Source organism: Crocuta crocuta, unplaced genomic scaffold (genome assembly GCF_008692635.1).
Source record: "Crocuta crocuta isolate KB4526 unplaced genomic scaffold, BGI_CrCroc_1.0 scaffold110, whole genome shotgun sequence".
Classification (NCBI taxonomy): domain Eukaryota; kingdom Metazoa; phylum Chordata; class Mammalia; order Carnivora; family Hyaenidae; genus Crocuta; species Crocuta crocuta.
The window spans coordinates 2,473,525-2,488,922 of NW_027527386.1; positions in this window are offsets into that span (position 1 = coordinate 2,473,525).

The window sequence follows — 15,398 nt, forward strand, 5'->3', positions numbered from 1 at the left end:
AGGGGGCTCCCCCCCCCCCCCCCCCGTGGAGGCTGCTTTGCTGGGCTGCGGGAGGCTGAGGCCGTATCTGTGGCCTAACACGTGTCACTCAAACCCAAGAGCGCCCCGTAGCAGCTCTGCAGCCCGGCAGGCTCTGGTTCATTCATCTGCATTTACTGAGCACCTACTGTGTACACGTGGGACTGACGAGACAGACCCAGGAGAGCAGGACAATGACCGGATCGTCACATGACTTAACTAAAAAGTACTACCTGGACTTCGGAGAGCATCAGAAGGGAGGCCCGACAGGGGCTGGGGGCTCAGGGAGGGCTTCCCTGAGGAAGGGCACTCAAAAGGAGAACTGAGTTTGTAGGAGTGGTGGAGGTGAGAGGCATCCAAGCAGAGCAACAATTAGCCCTAAAGGAGACGAGGGAGGAGCCATGGGGAGATCTAGGTGTTCCCGGTGGAGAACACAGCCTGTGCAAAGGCCCTGCGGCAGGACCTGGGCATGTTGGAGGAACAGCCAGGGGGCCCGCGTGGCTGGAGCAGAGTGAGCCAGGGGGAGTGAGGGAGGGGGCGGGGCAGGTCCTGCAGGGCCTTGGGGCCCTCAGTGAGGACTTGGGCATTTTCGCCTGGGACATGGGAGCCCTGGAGGGCTGTAGGCAGAGGAGGGCGGGACCCGCCGTGGTGCTCGCTCGCAGGCGTCCCCTGGTGGCCGCTGCGGGTAGGACAGACTGTGGGCTGAACCAGAGTTGGGGGGGGGGTGACCAGGGAGGCCTAAGCCTGGAGCCCCAGCTAGATGCGACTTTAAAACCACAAGCAAAACATTTTATTCTGGAATCATCTAAAACGGATAGCAAAGTTGTCGACACAGTTCAGAGAGTCCCCGTATGGTCCTCACCTGGCTTCGCCCCACAGGACCGTCTCTGGCGGCCGCGGGAGATTTTTTGGAAACCAACCCCCCATGTCACCATGGACTCAACTGCAGACTGTTCATGCACGCGCGCGCGCACACACACACGCACACACACACACACCCCAGTGCTGAAACTGGGGCGCCTGGCCGGCTCAGTGGTTTGAGCACCCGACTCCTGATGGAGTTCAGGTCATGGTCCCAGGGTCATGGGGTCGAGCCCCGCATCCGGCTCCGTGCTGAGCGTGGAGCCTGCTTAGAGTTCTCTCTCTCATTCTCTGCCTCTGCCCCTCTCCCCCACTCACGCTCGCTCGCTCTCTCTCAAATAAAAACACAAAGATAAAAATAAAATTAAGAACAAGAAGGGCGCCTGGGTGGTTCAGTCTGTTAAGTGTGTGACTCTTGATTCCCGTTTAGGTCCTGATCCCATGATTCATGCGATCGAGCCCCGTGTCGGGCTCTGATGCGCTGACAGTAGAGTCTGTTTGAGATTCTCTCTTCCTCTCTCCGCCCTTCCCCTGCTCTTTCTCTTTCTCTCTCTCAAAATGCATAAACTTAAAAAAGAGAAAACATTACCCAAAAGAAATGAATGCTGAAATGAATTTAGAAATCGATGGTAAGTGGGGCGCCTGGGTGACTCAGTCGGTTGAGCGTCCGACTTCGGCTCAGGTCATGATCTCACGGTTCGTGGGTTCGAGCCCCGCGTCGGGCTCTGTGCTGACAGCTCAGGTCCTGGAGCCTGTTTCAGTCTGTGACTCCCTCTCTGTCTGCCCCTCCCCTCCTCACGCTGTCTCTCTCTCTCAAAAATAAAAAACAAACAGTTTCTAGAAATTGATGGTAAGCTGGTGAATGGCTGCAGGTCCACAGGGCAATAGTCAGCAGTTTCCATCGGACAACATTCACTCGCTCTTCTATGGATCAGAATCACGTGCAATGTTACCCGTTTCCTATAATTGACGGGGCTGTAAACTAGTTCAAAGCCATCAAGAAGCAGTTTTCGAGCGTACGCCAAAGCCTGGCCTTGATCGGATATTCAATAACTGTACGAGTAGTAAGGAGCTATTGAATGTTCTTGAGCCCCAGTCACAGCTCATTAACTGCTCTCTTCCTCATGGGACTCTTTTTGGAAGGCGTCTGCTCCCTGCTGGCCTGTGAGCTCTAGCACTGTAGTATCCCAAACATCTAGAACAGTGCCCGGTATGCAGTCGGTGCTTAATAAGTGACTAAAGGGCCCATGGGAGCCACCTGAGACTCTGAACAGCATGGAGAGAGCAGTGCTGTGTACTCTGGAAGATCCTGGGTGCGGCGGGCTCGGCCACCGAGCGCATGAGGATCGGCAAGGGGGGGTCGTGGGGGACCCGTAGCAGGGGTGGCTGAGGGCAGCTGGCGGGGCACAGGTACGGAGGCCGGGCTGACCACGGACAGTGCGAGAGGGGCGTCAGGGTCTGGGTCCTACCCCCAGCTGCGCTCTCCTGTCCCCGGTTTCCTTCCAGAGCTCTGGCTTCCTCCTATCGGGGGGCTGGGGGCGTGGGCATCCCTTCCGTGAGCCCCTCCAGCTGCATCCCATACGCCGCAAGCTTCTGGAAGAGTCTACACGCCCCTCCTCACCTTCCTTCCCGCCTACGTATGTCACGGGGCTCTCGTGCAGCTGCCCTGGGAACCCCGGTGTTGCCAAGCCCTGGGACTTGCCTCCCTCCCGGGCCCGCCCGGACCTGACCGCCCTGAATCTGCCCTTCCCCCCTCCCCCTCCCCCTCCCCGCGCAGCCATGAGGGGAAACCCCAAGTGAGGCGCTGAGCACCTCCTCCGGGCAACGCAGCTCATGGAGCAAGGTCACAGCCACAGGGCCCGGATGCCGCTCTGGGCAGAAGAGACAAGTCCCATTCTCTGAATACGGTCTGCAGTTGAGTCCACGGTGTCCACAACTTTGCTGTCGGTTTTAGATGGTTCCAGAATAAAATGTTTTGCTTATTTGTTTTGAAGCCGCATCTAGCAAGGGCTCCAGGCTCGGCCTCCCCGGTAACCCTGCTNCCTCCCCGCAGAGGCCACCAGGGGACGCCTGCGAGCACCAAGTCAGGTCCCACCCTGACTGCCGGTCTGTCTACAGCCCTCTGGGGCTCCCACCTCCCTGGGATGAAAGCCTAAGCCCTCCCCTGACCTCCAGCACCCTGCACAGCCTGCCCCGCCCCTCCCCTCTCCCACTCTGCTCCAGTCGCACTGGCCTTCTGGTTGTTCCTCCAACTCCAGGCCTGGACCTGCCCCAGGACCTTTGCACGGGCTGTGCCCTCTGTCAGGAATGCTCTTTCCCCAAATACTCACTTCCTTCCAGCCCACTCAGATGTCGCCTTCTCAAGAAAGCTGCCTCTGATCTTCCTACTTAAGGTTGTAAAATACCCCACCCCCACCCCCCCGCCTGGGGTTTACTCCTGCCCTTGGGGCTCCTTCGCATGTTTCCCCCCTGTGAGACTGACCACTCTTCAACCCCGGATACAATTTACTTCCTCATTATGTCTCTCATTTCTTGTCTGTCTTCCTCTACCAAAATACCAGCCCAGCCCAGCCCACAAGACAAGGAATCTTTGTTGGTCTGGTTCCCTGCTGACTCCCCAAGGTCCCGAAGGACACCCAGCACCCAGTAGGTGCTTGATAAATGCAGGCTCACTCCCTGGGCAGCCCCTCCTCCCAGTGCCATCTCCCACTAACCTCAGCCCATTCCAAAGGGTGTCAGGCTCCTCCCTGGGCAAACCCTGCCCTGCTGGCTCAAGGCCGGGCTGAGGAGGAAGAATGGGAACCCGAATTCGCCGCAGCAGACTTTCCCCAGAACTCAGGGCCACGCAGAAGCACTGAGCCAAGGAGGCAGGACGTTTACAAGATGCTTAGCCTGGAGTGGGGGGGGGGGTCCTCTCCTTTCTGCCCTACTTTACTGTGCAGCCCTGCATAAGTGGCTGCCCCTCTCTGAGCCCGACTGCAACTTCTGTTTAACATGAAGGTGGACGGGACATTGCGACTCGCCTCATATTCTGAGTTCCAGTTTGGGGTTGGACGGTCCACCCCGACTCCCGATGACTGAGAACCTATTACCCGCGTTATCGTTTGCCACTCTCAGCAGCCCTGGGTCGTGGTGACTCGAACCGCACCCATTTTACGGAGTGGAAAGTGGAGGTTTAGATAGGCGAAGTGGCTGGAGGCGAGGTCTACCTGAGTCCACAGGTCTTCTCTCCAAACCCCAGGCAGGTGGGATGTGACAGTCAATGCATATCCCCTCCCAACCCCACAGACCCCAGATTTGAAACCCCTCTGCTCCGTAGGAGTGATCCCAAATCCCAGACCAGCTATAAACCCCGAGACTCATATGCCTGCGCCTCCCTGGCCCCGGGGCCCTCTCTCTTCCAGACAAAGAGACTTGAGGTGCAATCGGACACTTGGCTGGCCAGGAAGCTCTCTTTGTCCTGCACTTTGGGGAGCAAATGACCCAGAAAAAACTCTCGCCACCCAGCCCTGTCCTCTGGGCTTCCTTTGCCCTGCGGACCAGCCGGCTCCTTGCCCACAGGAGGCTCTGGCCGCCGCCCCCGCCCCTTCCTGGCAAGGTTTTGCCCCGGGAAGGAATCAAGACAGGAGAGGGATGAGCCCTCCGTGGGCCCCCCTCCCACAGGCCCCGGCAGTGGGGGGCTCGAGCGCCACTGTCTGGAAACTTGGGGATCTCTTCAGACCCTCCAGGAGGGCCCCACGCACCGCAGGACCCGGCTGCCCCACCCGCCCCTGCTGGCCCGGGCCTCCCTTCCTCAGTGTGGGGCATCAGAGACCGGCCGGGGCCTCCTCTGCCTCCCTGGCCTTCACCTGGGCCAACAATGACCCTTTTAAGTCTCTGGCTCGGGCGTCCCGGGCAGGTTGCCAGGGGCAGTAACTGCCGGCCAGATAATCCCTTAGAAACTATGTCAGATGCCCACGCACCAGGGTCAGCTTCCTGCTTTCCGGGCGGGGAGGGGCGGGTAATGGAGGTCCCGGGGGCCTGAGGCCAGGGAGCTCCGTCCGCGCCGAGCAGGGTGGGGGCCTTACCCGTCTAGGAGCCTGGGTGGCCTCTGGGCAGGTGGCAGGAGCCAGGGCCTGGGTGCCTGCCCGGCGCGGGGGGACAGAGAGGGCCTGAGTCTGGGCTCGGGCCTCCCCACTCGCTTCCCCAACTCTTCCTCCCGCGTGGAGGCGGCCGGTCTGTCCCGCACCAGGGCAACCAGCAGGATTAGGTGCAGGACGGAGCGAGAGGCCAGCAGCTGGTTGGGTGTGTGGCTCTGTCGCAAGGTGCCCTCACGTGGGACAGCTGGCCTTAACCCCTGCTCGCCCGGAGGCCAGGCCCAGCCGCCGCTCTGCTCTCTCTGGCGAACCCTGAGCCTCTGGCGTCAGCGTGGGGACCGGGACACGCGGGCAGGTCGGCGGGCGACGCCTGGCTGCCCTTCTCACCACCCTCCTCGAACCTGCGGAGGCCTCGCTCTTGCTGCGCCGCGTACGGCAGAGCCTTCTCACCGGACAGAGCTGAGCGCAAATTCTGCCTCTTGGCCCAGACTCACCCGGGGGAACCTAAGGCCAGGAAGGCTCACCATTTCCCTGCTGGGCGGCTTTGGGCAAGTCCCTGAACCTTCTCGGTTTCCTCACCTGAAAAATGGGGAAGACCCTAGCGCCGGCTTCCTGGGGCTCTTTCGAAGGTCGAATGAATGAACGAATGTCTGTAAAGTGGGCGCCCAGTAGGTCCACAGCTTCCAGCCACTACCCATCCACCAGCAGGAGAATAAAGGCTCAGCAAAAAAGAATGTGAAAACCTCGCTGTTTTCAATGTCGATTCTGTGTTGAAATGACAATACTTCGGAGGTATTGGGTTAAATGACATATATTGCTTTTTTTAATTAAAATGTTTTTGAGAGAGAGAGAGTGAGCAGGGGAGGGGCAGAGAGAGAGAGAGGAAGAGAGGACCCCAAGCAGGCTCTGCATAGAGAGCGCAGGGCCCGACGCGGGGCTCGAACTCACGAATCGTGAGATCATGACCCGGGCTGAAGTCGGATGCTCAACCGACTGAGCCACCCAGGCGCCCCTTACTGTTAAAATTAACCTTACCTGGTCATTTGTCCTGTTCAAAATGTGATTTCTAGAACGTTTAAAACGACATTGGAAGTTTTACTCTTTAGTCGGCTTGGATGGTAGTTGGATGGGACCAGCGCTTGCTGCATATCGACGCGCTGTCTGCTAAGCCCGCCTGTATCCATCCGTCTGTCATCGCTGTACCAAGTCTGTGTTATTTCCAAAGTATTTATTAGCACCTGAAACGACTTTGGGTCTTGTGTCTGATTATCTGCCTTTCCAGACTGTCACCTCATTGAGGTTAAGGTTTTGTCTTGGTCACTCCTGGGTCTCCGTGGCCTGGAACAATGCCTGGTATACAGTAGGTGCTCAGTAGCTATCTGTGGCAAGAATGAATGAATGAATGAATGAATGAATGAATGAATGAATGATAGGGCTGAGGACGCATGGAATCCCTATCTGCAGCACCTGGTGATGACGGTAATGGCCACCAGGGGGCGCCAGAAACCAGGAAACCGGCCCCAGCCCGAGCCTCAGTTTCCCAGCTTGCAAAATGGGAACAGAGGAGCGGGGATGTGAGAGCCGGAAGGAGGGGGATCAGAGGCTGCGTCCCCGCCCACGTCCCCGCCCCTCCTCCCCATTCCCCTCGCGTGCTCTCCTGCCTCCCGCAACAACACTCGTTTGAGGTTGTTTGGTTTTTTTGGTTTTTGTGGTTTTTGTGTTTTTTTTTCAATAACGGGTGCACTTAATGCGCGCACTCCGAGGAGTCCAATTCTCATTTAGATTCGCTAAACTTAGTGGTGCCACTGCCACCCCACAATTTCTCCCTTCCCAGAGGCTCCTCCCCTTTGGCCTCTCTCAACTGATTGACATATACTTCCGCACGTCTAAATAAGACCTGTTTTGCCACTTTTTGGTGCTTTCAATTTTAGTATTGACTTCCCTCCCAGAGAGATTCCGAATCAACCTGAAAGTTGATTTTTTTGTATTTGCTTCGTGGTCCTGATCCTCCAGGTGTCTGAGCCAGTAGTTTTCAATCTCAGGCATCTGAATCGCCTGGAGGGTCGGGGTGGGGGGTGAAGGGCGTTTTCTGAAACCCAGATTACAGGCCCCACCAGCTGCATCTGCAAGTCTAACAGCTCCCAGGTGATGCTGAGGCTGCGGGTCCAAGAACCACACTTGCAGAACCTTGCTCTAGTCTTTCAAAGCAGATTCTAGATGATTCAGGAGATCTGTCCATGGCATGTGTCCAAAGAACTCTTCCTGGAGCCTTTTTTTTTTTTTTTTTGGTTTAAAATATGGTAAAATGCACATAACATAAAATGTACCATCCTCACCCTTTCTAAGTGCACAGCTCAGCGGCGTCAACACACGCACACTGTCGTGCAGCCGCCCCCACCGTTGTCTCCAGAACTTTCCATCTCCCAGACTGAGACTGTGTCCCCATGAAGCACAGACTCCCCGCCCCCCACCCCACCCCCGGCTCCCACCATCTACTCTCTGTCTCTGTGGACGGGTCGCCTCTGGGGACCTCCTGTGGGTGGGGTCACGCAGGATGGGTCCTTCTGTGTCTGGCCTCTGTCACTGCGCACAGTGTCCCGGGTCCAGCCATGTTGTAGCAGGTCTCAGATTTCCTTCTTTTCTAAGGCTGGATAATATGCCAACGTGTGGATGGACACACTGTGTTCATCCTTGGTCTTTTGATTCCCTTAAGCCTTTTGAGTCCCCCAAGGGTGGGCTGTCTTCTGACGCCCGCTAAACTGGGGATTCCTTTCGCCACACCGAGTCCTGTTCTCCATCCCTTCTCTTTCTTGACTTGTGTCTTTGTTTTGATGGAGAACATTTCAGAAACATCTTTGTAACCCCCAGGTCTGACTGGGACCTTCTCCATTTTCCTGGTTTCCTAACATCTCATTGCCAGGCACCCCACAGCCCAGTCTCCAACCTTCCTTGCCAGCACCCCACACAGTCTCCGGAGTCAGACAGGCTTGGGTGGAAACATCCTAGGTCTGCCCCTCACTAGCTGGGTGTCCAGACTCCCCTACTCGCCCGCCAGCAGAAGCGATTAGTCATGAATAAAACTAATAATACCAACCTTTATTATTCTCCAAATCGTGACCTCAGAATTAGTAACCTCCTAGCCATGTCATTAATAAAGTCACCATTAAACTTTACTGTGTGAACACAATTATTCTTAATACACTGACTCACAGCATGATCATGATTCTTTGTGATTCTGAGCAAGTGGCTTCAGCTTTCTGAGCTGTCTTCTTGTGTGTAGAGTGGAAATGATAATAGTTCCCATCTGGTTGATCAATACTATCAAATATGTATTTTATTCTAGGTGTTATGTTCTATATTAGGTACTGGGAATGTATTCACAGTAAAAACAAACAAAAAAGTAAACAAGAACTAGGTCTCTGACTTTTTTTTTAATGTTTTCTTATTTATTCTTAACAGAGAAAGAGACAGAGCAGGAAGGGGGAGGGCCACAGAGAGAGGGAGACAAGGAATCCCAAGCAGGTTCCTGGCCCTGAGCTGTCAGCACAGAGCCCGAGGCCCACAGACCGTGAGATCATGACCTGAGCCGAAGTCGGTCGCTTAACAGACTGAACCACCCAGGCGCCCCAATAGGTCTCTAGCTTACGGAGACATTGTATGCAGAGACTTTAACGCTTTTAAATGTATTGTCACTTATTATGCTGTACATGATGTTTTTTGTTATACAAGATACTTGCATATTGTCTATTGAGTTTATGTGTGTTGTAATAACATACTTTGTTTAGCAGTGATATTAGTATGTGTATGTGCATATACACTGTGCATATAACACAAATCAAACTCATTTATTAAGCCATTATAATTACTACTTATGACAGAGCATATGCCATGAGTAAGTGTCATCTGCAATATGACGGTAGATACTTGATTAAATCGCAGACTTCGCTCCTGCGTATTGCCTGGGAGAGTATTAGGGCAACAGGATTAAGCGGAGGGCACGCCGCTGCCCTTCCACCCCCGGGCGCTTGGGGGCGCGCGAGGNAAGACGGTCCTCGGGTCTGCGGTGGGGGGAGGCGGTGAGACCACGCTGTGGGTAGGTGCGCCGCCTCCTGCCGAGGGCGCCTGGGGACGGCATCCCCCCAGGCTCGTTGGCGTGTGGGGTGGTGGAGTGCCCCCGTGCTGGTGACGGGCCATGCCTCCTGGGGGGGCATGGCAGGGAGGTGACACTGCCCCAGATGTGCCCTCCCTTCCTGGACACGCCGCGGGGCCGCCCACCTTGCTGGCATCCGCCTCGGGGATCGCCCCTTCCTTCCACAGGCAGCCACCCGTATGGGCACATCTTATTGGTGGCGAAGGGCAGGCGCTGCCAGCGTGGACGTGGGGGGTCTTCGAGGCCATCTGGGCCTCCTGACGGTCTCATTTCTCTTCGTGGGAGTCACCAGCCCCGGTCTCTAGCGCAGGCCATTGATTGCCTTTCTGGGCCTCAGTTTACCTCCTTATGACAGGAGGGGGCTAAGGGCATGACATCTGGCGCTACCTTCAGTGCCAGGGTGCTGCAGGCAAGTGGGGGGGGTGGGCCCCCCGCCTCCTGCCTGGACCCCGGGGTGGCTGTTGGTGTTTGCGCCCCTGCCTCCCCCCTCAGTCTTCAGAACAGCAGGTGGGGGGAGCGGGTGGCCCGGCCCGTGGGCTCCCCACCTGCTGTTCCCAGGGCACCTGCAGAGCGGAGCTGCTGCCCAGACGAATGGCCCCCACTCTTGCAAGCTTCCTTCTGGGTGGCATTCTCAAGCCTCCAGACAGAAGTTTCCGGATCCGCAGGATCCTCCGCGCTCCTCAGGCAGCCCTCGCTTGCAGACACCCACGTGGGCATCCGTCTTCCTTCTCCCCCAGACCTCCTGAAGCTTCCTGGGCAGGCGGTCCGCGGTGTGCGGTGGGGGGAGGGGGATGTCTGGAGTGAGGCCCCGGGCTCTGGAGGCGCCCCGCTTCCTCCACCATCCTGTCGCCTCGCCATTGCTCTTGTTAGACATGGTTCAGGGACCCAGCGGCCCCTTTATCAGACCCCTGACCTCCACTGCGAACCCTCTGGGTTGCGCGGGTCAGAGACAAAACAGCGCAAGACTCAGTGACCACAAGAAAGCCACACAGCAAACGTTTATTTTATCGGGGGCTCGTGGGCCAAATGGGGGCAGATAAAGCCCCAGGCCCGGCGGTGGCTGGGTCCAAGCGTGCGGACCGGGCAGATAAGGGGTCAGCCCTGCCTGCCTGTCACCCAGATGTGCAGAAACCCAACCCCCCTGCCCCCAGCAAATCGTTTATTTCACTCACTTTAAAACTAAAAGCTGCTGTTTCCCTTCCAGACTCACTTCCCCCTGAGTCCTGAGTTCGGGGAGTAAGTGTCCCCACCCCTCCTCCTGCTCAGGGAAATGAGGAGGCGCCTGACCGGGGGTCGTTGCCTGGGTGCTACTGACGTTTGGGCTGCAACAGTCTCTGTTTTGGGCACCGGAGGCTGTTGAGCAGACTCCGGCCCCGCCCGTGCAGGGCCAGAAGCGTGTCCCCTGAGTGGTGATGACCCTGTGTCCACACACAGCTCAGTGTCCCGTCCAGGACACACAGTCTTCCTGGGTGAGGAACCGCTGCGCTTCACCTGCGACTCCGTGACTCGCTTTGCTGTTGATCCGCAGTAATCGGTATCTTACCCCACGTTGGTATCAGTTTTTATTTCCCTTCCGAGGGAGCGAATACGGGGCATGATCAGAGGGTGCACACTCCAGACGTACCGCTTGGGCTTGGCTCAGTTGCTGTGTGACCTTGAAGAACAAATGCCTTGGCTTCTCTGAGCCTCAGTGAGCCTGTATGTGGAATGGGGTGACGCCTATATCTCCTTGGGGCTGGCTGGGAGCCTTGCCTGAGTTAGTACGCGTTGGCACGCTGCCAGTGCTTGATGCCCGTTAGGGACAGCGCGTTTCAGGCACCAGCCATGACTGATCCTCCCGCATCTGCTCAGGGCCGTTCCGGCTGCCTTGGCATCCACCTTGTGCCGTTAGAAGCGGTGCCGTGGGAAACATCTTTGAACGTGGCCCCTAACTGTTGCTTTAACTTCTTTCCGGCAGTTGAAGTCCCTGTGTTGGAATGGCTGGGTCGTGGCGAGCAGATTGAAAATTATTACCTGACGCCTGTTGGTTTTCCAGAAAGGTCTGGCAGGGGCGGAGGGAGACTCTGGCCAGCGCTGCCAGCTCCGAATGTTACCAGCCTCGGTGATTTGGGCCAGTCTGATGGAGGGGAGATTTGGGGCCGATCTGATGGAGGTGAAATGATATCTTGGGGTTTAGTCTGGTTACTTTCAACGCTCCGCTCCTTGCTCCCAAGGGCTGGTCCAGAAACGGCCTGATGGGGTTCTCCGCTGGCGTTTGGGGCCCGCGCTGCGGTCCACCGCTCTGAGCCACGTCCCCCTCCTGTCCTTCCTGCTTGCGTGACAGCACAGAGCAGCTGGCTTCGTTCCCAGCGTCCCCCTTCCCCCCCGCCAGCCCCCTCCCACATCTAATCTGGTGGCAGATTATGCTGGTTTTGTCTTCAAAAGGGACCCAGAATCTGCCTACTTCTTCCTCCTCTGCCAGTGCTGGTCTAGCCCCATCATCCATCACGGGCTTGGTCCCCCGTCTCGTCTCATCTCGTCCCATGCGCCCTGAGGCTCATTCCAGAAGGGTCCTGCTCTCCTCTGCCCACAGGCCTTTAGAGCTCCCACAGCCCTGGGGTAAAAGCCCAAGTCCTCCCTGAGGCCCCCAAGGCCCTGCACAACCCGCCTCATCCCCTCCCTGCGCTCCCCTTGTCTTCCCCTCACCCACTGTGTTCCAGCCACATGGCCTTGGTCCTTACTGTTCCTCCTAGGCCTGGTCCTGCCCCAGGGCCTTTGCACATGTTGCGCCATCTGTCTAGAACATTTGTCCTTTAAACCTGTGGTGTTTGCTTCCTTAGTTCTTTCGAGGTTTTGCTCAACTATCTCCTCAGTGAGGCCTGCCCTGACCTTGGAGGGAGGCCTGAAGGAGAGAAAGGAAGACAGCACAGCCCGGGCGAAGGCCTGGTGCACTTGAGAAACAGCAGGGGCCGCCGGGGCTGGGTTGGGGCTCCATCACCTCTGTGGTTGTGGGCAAGTGGCCCCTCATCCCCTTGCTGCCAGTCAGCAGGAACCTCCCAGTTGCAATTCTGGCCTGGATGCTTCTTGGCAATGTGACACGTGTCCCTCTGACAGTCTGGTCCCCTCCACGGAGACCAGGCCAGACCACGTGGCTCACAGCCCAGCTGCACCCTTCACCAGCCAGGGACACTCTGCCTCGGCGTCTCCATCTGTGAAATGGGTGCGATGACTGTACCTTTCTTGTAGAGCCGAGTCTAGCAGATTGACATGTAAGCCCTTAGAAGTGCACCTGGCGCGTAGCCAACTCCCCGTGGGTGCTGGGATTTTCCCGCCTCAGGTGGTTGTGCGGGTGAGAGAGGGCCACGTGCTGTACGCTGGGCCCCCGCAGAACCCGGCACGGCACATGAGGACACGCAGTCACGTCTCACTTGGCCCTTGAACAATGTTGCTTAAACTTCTTTCACGAACCTGCCGTGGGCAGCGAGTCTCCAGGTGCAGTGGTCCGGGGGCTCCCTCCCCGCTCCCGTGGGCTCTCAGATTGGTGGGGGTCAGGGTGAGGGGGGCGGACAAGCAGACTGGTGGGACCAGTGGTCAGCAGACTGGCTCCTGGGGCCAATTCCCATCCATCACTAGTTTTTGTCAATAAAGTTTTATTCGCACACAGTCGCGCCCACCCACTCACATGCTGTCTGACAGCTTTTGTGCTACAGACCTTCTGGCCCATAGAGTCTGAAATGCGCACGGTCTTGTGCCCCGTGGAAAATTCTGCTGACCCCTAAGTGAGCACAGGCTGGTCAGTGGTGAGCACGTGGAGGGAAAAGAGACCGTGTTGCTGTGATCACCAGCGTGGGGCCAGCTGCAGCCTGGGTGGTCGGGGAGGAGTGGCCTACGCGAGAAAAATAGCCATGGGAGACCGATTAGTAGGCAGAGGGATTCGCCTGTGCAAAGGCCCTGAGGTAGGAATAAGCTTGACTCATTTGAGCACAGAAACAAAGTTCTTGCTGTGGGGGGGCCTGCAACAGGCTGGGTCAGTCGTGTGCGGCCTTTGGGGGGCCCTGGCACAGCACCCTGGCTGGTTGGCTGGGAGGGAGGTTTCTGGTACAGGCGCCAGCTGAGCGGTGCTGAGATGTGCTGGGGGCCTGCGTGGAGGCCTTGTGGGGTGAGGGGTTGAGGGAGCTGAGCAACCCAGAAGGGATTGGTCAGTGCCCTGGAGCTGGTGGGGGGTGAGGGCAATGCCTGAGAAGGAGCAAGTTCGGCAGGCTCATGCCGGTGTGGGAGGGGCAGGCGGGGGCCCTGAGGTGGGGGCAGGACAGGGGGAGCCCCAGGACCCTGGGCTGGGAAGCCCGGGTCTTGACCTGGGTCTGGCCCTGCCTTGGCCACACACAGCTGTGCCTCTGAGCCAGTGAAGTCCCTGCCCCCCTTCTCAGCTCGCCGCAAGATGAGAGGGGGTTCCAGGGGTTCGGGGGACAGGGATGGGGGCGGCCTGCAGCCCCCAGCTGGCGCTCAGTGAATGACAGCTACGGGACATCAGCATTTATCGCCGGGGAGGCCCGGGCTCCTGGAGGGTCTCAGGCCCCCAGGCCTTCCTACCTGCGCCGCCCACCGCTGTGACTGAGCCACGTGTCACCACTCGTGACAGGGCCGGCTGGCACCCACTGGGGATTGGCTGCCGCCAGCTGGCCAGCAGGGCCTGGAGCAGCGCCCCGCCCTGTGTGGGGATTACCGACCGCGGGGATTAGCCACGGGGCCCTCCACCTGCCGCACCGGAGGGCTTGGGCCAGAGCGAAGGCCTTTCGGGGACCTGGCCTGTGACTTTGGTTGGAACACGGAGCCCCCGGCGTTCTGTCACCCCTGCTTTCTGTCTCACGCGTGCGCCACGCACATGTTTCTCGCCCTTTGTTCTGGATGCATGGGGTTGCGCCGAAGGGTTAAGGGAGTGGGGTGCTGTTTGGGCATTTGCGTATGAGGGACCCCCCCCAAGGTGCGCTTAGGCCAGACCGCTTGGCCTTGCTCACCCTTCCCTACATTTAATAACGTACATCTCAGAACTCGCTCTGTTTTATGGGAACCGTGGGGTGTATCTTTCCCGTATTCTGTTGGACTACCAGTCTTTTTCTTATTGATTTGTGGGAGCTCTTTATATATTGTGAAAGGTTTTTGTTGTGTTTTTAAATTTGTGATTCAAGTGTGAGTAGTCTTTCCCCACCTTCTCTTGTGACAATAAATGTCAGGCAGGGACCTTTGTGTTTATGTGGTCAAGTTTATCAGTCTCTCCTTTAATGGTTTCTGTTTGGTGTCGTGGATGGAAAAGTGCCCCCCGTCCTGAGGTTCTAATTCTGCTAGTGCTTCGGTAGTTTCAGAGCCCTGCCTGCTAGGGGTGCCCCGCGCCCTGCAGGAGGATTTCCTTGTTCCTCGTTTTTCCGGGGGCTCGGGGTCGTCCCAACTCTTCCTGGATCGTCTGCTCCCCTCACCGATGGGAGATGCCCCCTCCATTACATCCGCATCCCTGCCTGCAGCTGGTCTATTTCTGGACTTTCTATTCTGTCCCACTCATGTGCCTGTCTCCTTGCAGCGGGCGAGTCTGAAGCTACGAGTAATAACACGTTTCCCTTAAGCAGCAGCAGCCTGACCCGTGGTCAGGAAAAGGGGAGGGATTCTGTCTCGCCCTCTCTGCTTCTAGGAGGAGGTGACCGTCAGTCATTTCAGGGGGTTTTCTGTGCTCACACATACCTTTTATTTATTTATCTTCTAACATTATATTTTGAAAACATCCACGCCTGCAGAGCAAGTTGCACGAGACCGCGGTGGACACCTCAGGCCCTTAGCTGAGCTTTACCCGCTGCCGAGCTTCTCTCTGAACGGGTGTTATTGGCTGTGTGTGGCTTTGAGGGTCAGTTGCAGACGTTCTGCCCCTTTGTCCCTAAATTCGGAGGTGTGGCCGGTTCTCATTATTCAGGGTTCTGCCGTGCAAAGTGGCCGTGAACGTGGAGTTGGGGAATCCTGGGGTGCGGCTTCTGGGGGCACACGGGTCCCTGCGTCCCTCTGGTCCTGAGTTCCATCACCGGGTCACGTCAGTATGTAACCTTTCTGCATAAAGACCCTTTTTAAAATACACCTTGTTGGCTCCTCAGCACCGACCTCATGGCGAGCAGCGCTGACTCCTGCGGTCGGAAGCTGGTCTAACACACACTGAGGCGCGTCGCGGTCCCCTGGGCTCTGGGACACCTAACTCCGCAGCTCTGAGCCTGGGGGGCATTGCACGCAGTGAAAACCACCAACAAACAGCCCCAGAATGTAAAACCTGGCTCTCAGGA